The sequence below is a fragment of the Oryctolagus cuniculus genome, chromosome 7 (assembly GCF_964237555.1).
Source record: "Oryctolagus cuniculus chromosome 7, mOryCun1.1, whole genome shotgun sequence".
NCBI classification, from domain to species: Eukaryota; Metazoa; Chordata; class Mammalia; order Lagomorpha; family Leporidae; genus Oryctolagus; species Oryctolagus cuniculus.
In genome coordinates this window covers 14,010,537-14,017,833 of record NC_091438.1, presented here as the reverse complement: position 1 = coordinate 14,017,833, position 7,297 = coordinate 14,010,537, and the positions used below count along the sequence as shown (strand labels likewise).

The following is a 7,297-nucleotide window of genomic DNA, read 5'->3' as shown; positions in this document are numbered from 1 at the left end:
GTTCACTTGGCTAATCATCTGCCTGTGGCTCTGGCACCCTGGGTTCTAGTCCCGGTTGGAGCACTGGATTCTGTCCCTGTTGCTCCTCTTTCAGTCCAGCTCTCTGCTGTGGCCTGGGAGGGTAGTGGAGGATGGCCCAAGTGCTTGGGCCCTGTACCCACATGGGAGACCAGGAGAAGCACCTGGCTCCTGGCTTCAGATTGGTGCAGTGCTGGCCATAGCGGCCACTTGTGGGGTGAACCAACAGACGGAAGACCTTTCTCTCTGTCTCCTCTCTCTCACTGTCTGTAACTCTGCCTGTGAAAAAAAAAAGAAAGAAAGAAAGAAAAAGAAAAAGAAAAAGAAAAAAGAAAGTATGATTGGCAATCTAGAATTTTCACTGCACCTAAGAAACAAAAATTGGGAGTAGACATTTGGCACAGCTGTTTTGATGTCACCTGGGAAGCCCACATCCCATATCAGAGTATCTTTGATCCATTTTCCAATCCTTCCAAGTCTAGCTTCCTGCTAATGCACACACCAGAACTGATTCAGTCTTTGGTCCCTATCACCCATGTGGGAAACCTGGATTGTGTTACAGGCTTCAGGCCTTGGCCTGCACCAGCTCAGACTCTAGCAGGCATTTGAGTAGCAAAACAGCAGATGAGAGATCTCTGTCTGTTCCATTCTTTGTCTCTCTGCCTTTCAAATAAATATAAAAATAAGTAAGCTAACAAACTTTTCTTAAATTCAGCACATTAGAGCAAATTTACTGTGAATTATTGAACTATGAAGAGAAAAAAAATGTTTTCAATTATCTGTTACCTTTATTTTTAAATATAAAAATATCAACATTTGAAAACCATAGTTTTCATTTTATGGAAAATAGTATTGAATTAATGTATTCTCTGTTTCCTAAGAGGAATCCACAAAAAAGTAATCTATTACCAGTTTTAGATGTTTAGACACAACTCATTAAAATAGATGCACTTCAAATTTAAGCCCTAAAGAAGTAGATTTGTAATGTTAACTCTTAGGGAAGTGGTAGCACTACATCCTTCATTGCTTCAGGTAGTACGTCACAAAGTGTGAGAGTGATGATTAAATAAATATGGGCAAAATATTTCAAAGATATTTGATTGTGAAAGTTGTGTCTGAGTGAACAAGTATTGAATTGGAACACACAGGGGAATGGAAAAAATTATGATACATGATTTTATGTGATTATTTAAATGTTAAAAACAAGACACTATTCTGTGTGTGCATATGTTTCAGACATCATGGGATATAAAATATCTTAAGATCTTAACAGAAATATCAGAGTCTACAACCTTTAATTAAATGTACAAATCTACAGTTCATATTACTACAGCATGATTTTGGACAATATTTTTATGCTGTGATATACAACAAGCCAAATAAATTTGTTAGGTCATTTTAGTGATTGCTTTTCTACATCTTCAAGTCCATATTTATATTTATTTTTTCTTTGATGCTGACAGGAATGTATTATAATTTTAGAAATTATAAAATATATAGAATGGCAGAAAAATATTTCAAATTTGAATTTTTCTATGCCTAATCATAATCTTTATTTGCACAATTTCTTATGTTTAAGTGTTCTTACCTTGAAAGTTATCATAAATATCCTGCATGTATTAATTATAAGAATCAGTGATTCTTTGCTTAACTTAGTTTCCAAGGGGGAAATTAATGACTTGAAGACTTCAAACTGTTGAAGTCTTTACTTAATAGATACAAAATTGATCTTCTGTATATAAAGATAATTGAAAATGAATCTTGATATGAATGGGATGGGAGAGGGAGTGGGAGGTGGGAGGGTTGTGGGTGGGAGGGAAGTATGGGGGGGCAGAAATCCACTGTAATCCAAAAGCTGTGCTTTGGAAATTTATATTTATTAAATAAAAGTTAAAATAAAAAAAAAATCTGCTCGTTCCAGCACTCAGATATGAGATGCCTGCACTGGAAGTGGCAGCTTAGCCCATGAGCCACACCTGCCTCTATATCAGGCACTTTGGAACAGCTCAGCTGGGCAGTTAGTGTGATTGATATGATGTCAACGGACACTGCTGAGCTGGAGAATCCAGTTTCAATGGGGTGTCTCAATATCTCTAAAGTCTCAGTGATTTTTCTTGATCTCTTTCTTTCTTGTTCTTCCTCTCTGCCTCTTTCCCTGTCTTGCTAACTTTTCCTTCATGTGGCATCTCGTCTTTAGTGTGTCTTCGTATGGCTTTTTTTTTTTTTTTTGTCAGTGTTCTAGGAGTTGTTAAACTGCTTGCAAAGTTGCTCAAGTCTTAAGAGTGAATGTTTCAGGAAATCAAAATGGAATCCAAAAATATCTTCAGACCATATCTTGGAACTTACATCATAGAACAATTAATTTCTGCCAGATTTTGTTTGTTGCAAGTCACAGAACCTGCCAAAATTCAAGTGGATGGACTGTCACAAGGACACAAATACTGGCAGGTATGGCTCAGTGATCTGTGGGAAGTCAGTGTTAGAGATTAGTCATCAGAGAAGCAATAAGGGATATGTTTCCAAAGGTGTTTACTATGCTGTTGTTTATATTAGAAACAAACAGCAAGGAAAATGTCTACCAAGAGGAAACTGAGTGTCTGAATTTTGAATTATATGAAAAGTATATTTGATTTTGCATGTGTATGTATATAAATATGGTACTTAAATGTGTGGAGGAATGTTAGTATATTTATCTCCACATCAGTGAAGGTGGAAATACCGAGAACATTTTGATTTTCTTTTTTTTTTAAATTATTTTTGACAGGCAGAGTGGACAGTGAGAGAGAGACAGAGAGAAAGGCTTCCTTTGCCGTTGGTTCACCCTCCAATGGCCACTGCGGCCGGCACAGAATGTTTTGATTTCCTTCACATTTTTATTTTTTCAGTTTGAAAATTTTCTGTGATGAGTATGTGGGAAAATAAAAAGGTGTATTATACATAAGGTCTTTTTTCCTTATTCTTATGTTTATCGTTCAAATAGTACTGTTTAGAAAGCCTGTAATTTGCTTTTTTGTAACTTTTGTGGAAATACACTGTGGCTAGAATGTTTTCTTATCAACGCTGCCTAATGCATTGCCCAGAACATCAACTGGTATTTGATAAAGAAATGAATAGTGCAGTAACAACATTCATGTTTTACTTTACACTTGCTTTCCTGGATATTCAGAAATAAATTTGTTTTTGGCTACTTTAGAATTGCTTTTGGTAGTAGGGATATTTTCCCCAATAGGTCTTTTTAAGTTTATTTTTAAAATTTAGTTTAATTATCTAGTTCTATTTTTTTTTTTGACAGGCAGAGTGGACAGTGAGAGAGAGAGAGAGAGAAAGGTCTTCCTTTGCTGTTGGTTCACCCTCCAGTGGCCGCTGCAGCTGGCGTGCTGTGGCCGGTGCACCATGCTGATCCGATGGCAGGAGCCAGGTATTATCCTGGTCTCCCATGGGGTGCAGGGCCCAAGTACTTGGGCCTGCCTACACTGCACTCCTGGGCCACAGCAGAGAGCTGGCCTGGAAGAGGGGCAACCGGGACAGAATCTGGCACCCCATCCAGGACTAGAACCCGGTGTGCCAGTGCCGCAGGTGGAGGATTAGCCTAGTGAGCCGTGGCGCCGGTCTCTAGTTCTATGTTAAAGTGAATTGAAAGGCCTCGAATATTTATGTTGTTTTGGAAGGGAAGAAAGTAGACTTCCAGTTCGTTTTTAAAAATCAAGAAAATTTATCTTTAAGTAAGACATTCCATTTCATTGTGAAGATGATTAATCGCCTAGAGAATCGAGGCAATACATAAAATAATTTAGATAATTCAAAACTAAATAACCACCTCTTACAAAATGCTACAGTTTTCCTGATGCATGCTCCCTAGGCAAATTATTCACTTGCCCTTGAATTCGGATTCATGCTGCTAAAATTGTTTCACCTCAAGTTTAGATCAGGTATACAAAAAGTGCTCAAATTTGTAGACAGCCATTCATTATGTCACTCACTCTGTTTTGAGAAATATAAAGTTTCAGGATCCTTTTAGAACATGTGCATTGATAATACTTCCACAGTTAGTATGACTTAGAAGGGTTGAATATCAAAAGATATTCAGTATGTCCCGTGACCCCACAGGTCCACCAGAACCCCAGTATACACTGAATTGCTCCCCAGGCCCTGTTTTTTGTTTGTTTGTTTGTTTTTTTGTACCAAAAGACACTTCCATTTTTTACTTTTGTTTTTTTTTCTATTTTTTTCATTTTTTATTTTATTTTATTTTTATTTTTATTTTTTTGACAGGCAGAGTGGACAGTGAGAGAAAGATAGAGAAAGGTCTTCCTTTTTTTCCGTTGGTTCACCTTCCAATGGCTGCTGTGGCCGGCGCACTGCACTGATACGAAGCCAGGAGCCAGGTGCTTTTCCTGTTCTCCCATGGGGTGCAGGGCCCAAGCACGTGGGCCATCCTTCACTGCCTTCCCAGGCCACAGCAGAGAGCTGGACTGGAAGAGGGGCAACAGGGACAGAATCCGGTGCTCCAACCGGGACTAGAACCTGGGGTGCCTGTGCTGCAGGCGGAGGATTAGTCAAGTAAGCCGCGGTTCTGCCTTTTCTTTTTTTTTTTAAACAGCGCTTCTGCTCTAAGGAATTCAAGTTAAGACAGTGCCTCTGGCTCACTGTGGGGCCTGGCGGGGGCGGGGAGGGGCATCCGCCTGCTGCCATCTGCAGCGTGAGGCCTGCTAGTCCTGGTCGCCACCGCTGTACAGGTCGGCCCGCTTCTTGAACCTGGCCCCCAGTCGTTGAGGTAATCGTAGTCTTGGTCCTCGGAGCTGGACGAGTTGAGGGAGCTGACGGAGCCTGCATGGAGCTCGTAGTGGAAGATCAACAGGGAGTCGTATGGGGGTCCAGTGGGGTCCTTGTCCGCTGCCAGCAGGGAGTCCTATGGGGGTGCAGTGGGGTCGTTCTCGCTGCCAGCAGGGAGTCGTATGGGGGTGCAGTGGGGTCCTTGTCCGCTGTCTGGAGCCCCTCACTGATGAATTGTCCATGTCCCCTCGGTGGGGCACAATGGGCCTGGCCGGGTACTGGGGCTTGGCACCCACAGGCCGCTCGTCCACTCGCCACACGCGGGGGCCTTGCTCAGGGCGGGCTCTGTGACCTTGGGCTGCTGCAGCTGGCTGAGATCATAGTCCTGGTCCTCTTCACCACCGCCCACCTCATCCTACTCCAGGATGTTGTCGCGCACGTCGTCCTCGGGTTCTATGAGCAGCTGCTTCACTTGGCGCTCCTTCTCCCGCCACTTCATCCACAAACAGCAGGACCATGGTCAGCAGGATGACGGTGCAGAGGAGGGTGGCCGCAGTGGCGCCTGTGCACAGACCAGCCGCTGCCAACAGACCAGTGGCGGTGCAGTCCCTGTTCTCGTCACACGGGCACACCTGGACCTTGATGATGGACATGTTGGACAGCGGGGGTTCCCGGAGTCTGTGACGATGATGGGGACGTTGTACATCCCGGCGTCCAGGTAGAGGACGTGCAAGCTGAGCTGAGCATAGTCACCGTTCAGGCGCGTGATGGTCCAGTTCTTGCGCACGGCGGCCGGGACGAAGGGCAGCTCGAAGACGTAGGGGCCGATGTTGGGGTCGGCGTCAGCGGCCGTGATGTTGATGGCATTCAGGTTGGGCTTCCCGCAGATCTGCACCTCCTTGGGCAGCAGCTCTGGGGCGCTGTCATTGATGTCGATGAGATAGAACTGCAGGGTCCCGGTGCCGCTGGCTGCGGGGATCCCATTGTCAGCTGCCAGGAAGGCGGCCTTGTAGACGTTGTTGCTGATGTACAGGGACTCGCGGTCCAGCACGGCGGCCGTGCTGATGTGCAGCCAGTTTGCCGGGTCTGACAGCTCCGAGTATCTCACTGCCTGCTGCATGAAGCGGTCGGGGTCCACGGCGGGAAAGGTGGTGAGCACGGTGCCGGGGGCACGCCCTCCTCCAGGCGGATCAGCTGGTGGTTGGAGGGGAAGTAGGGCGCCTCGTCGATGTCCATGACAGAGATGGTCACCCCCGCCGTGGACTGGAAGGACATCCAGGGATCTATATTCAGTAAGTAAAAAGACTCCTGTATTTACTCTAATTCAGCATAACTTCTATATAAAGCTGGTTGACGGTGTTATAATGTTACTGAAATTTGGCTAGATACAGAGAATAGAATTTATTGATTTGAAATTATAATTATTGAAAGAAAATATAATTGATGATAAAGGTATAAAAAATCGTCATTTGAAATTTGATTTATGTAGCAACACACACACAGACACACACACACTCTCTCACCTAAATTTCTGAGTATGGCTGAAGACTGTAATGATTTCTGGTCTAAAGGAAACGATATTGTTAGTTATTCCTCCTCTATGGGAAATCATGGGGATGTAGGCAAGTTACAAAAGCCTTTGTCTTGGCTATGATTTCCAAAAAAAAGAGAGGGTTGGAGGAGATGAACTCTAGACTTCTTTCTGAATCTAAAAATTGTTAATTTTCTAGAACTCATTGTTTCAATCATTCTTGCCATTCTGCATTTTGAATGCAATGCATTTTAATTGAACCCTAAGTAAAAACAATATCAGACAGTTTATTTCTCACATCTCTCAAACACATTTTTAATGAGGATTTCTGAAGAATCAATGTAGGGTTTAGGGAATAAAGAAGAAAAAAAATAGAAACAGAAATAAATGTTTTTACACTTTTGGTACTGTTTGGTTTTGGGAAATCCAGTAAATGAGAAACTTGTTATAACATGCACTTGTATGTGTGTTCTCATATGCATGCCTGTGTGTGTATGAAATATGTGAGAAAAAAAGACTAGTTGGGAGATATGTGAAACAAAATCACAGAGTGCGATCTTTTATTGAGTTCATGAGTGGCTTTTAAAACTCTTTACTTCTAAGGTTTTAAATTGGTTTTAACAATATTTAAATAACAGTTCACTTGGTTAAAAAGGGAATAAAATTATAAGTATTACATATTACACAACGTTATGCCTCTTTGCTTTTCACAAAGTAAAAATAACTTGGACTGATCCTATAAATTTTAATATATACATCTATTTTTCCTACTGCTACCTTTATTTAATATTTTCTTTTATTTAGTAACAAATTGCCTATACATGTTGGATAGTATTTGATGATCTGACTTGTGTTCAAGTAACTGTTATATAGTCAGAAGAGCATAATATTATTACAGGTTTTTGTCTCTTAATTGGCCAACGTTGCAACATCTGTCATTTTTTGGGAATCAAATTTTAGTTTCAAAAGCAGTGT

General features: G+C 42.0%; 1 pseudogene; it reads right to left on the bottom strand.

Moving 5' to 3' along the window:
• Positions 1-4,727: 4,727 nt before the first annotated feature.
• LOC138850281 (cadherin-4-like) lies at positions 4,728-6,066 on the bottom strand (annotated as a pseudogene).
• Positions 6,067-7,297: the final 1,231 nt, after the last annotated feature.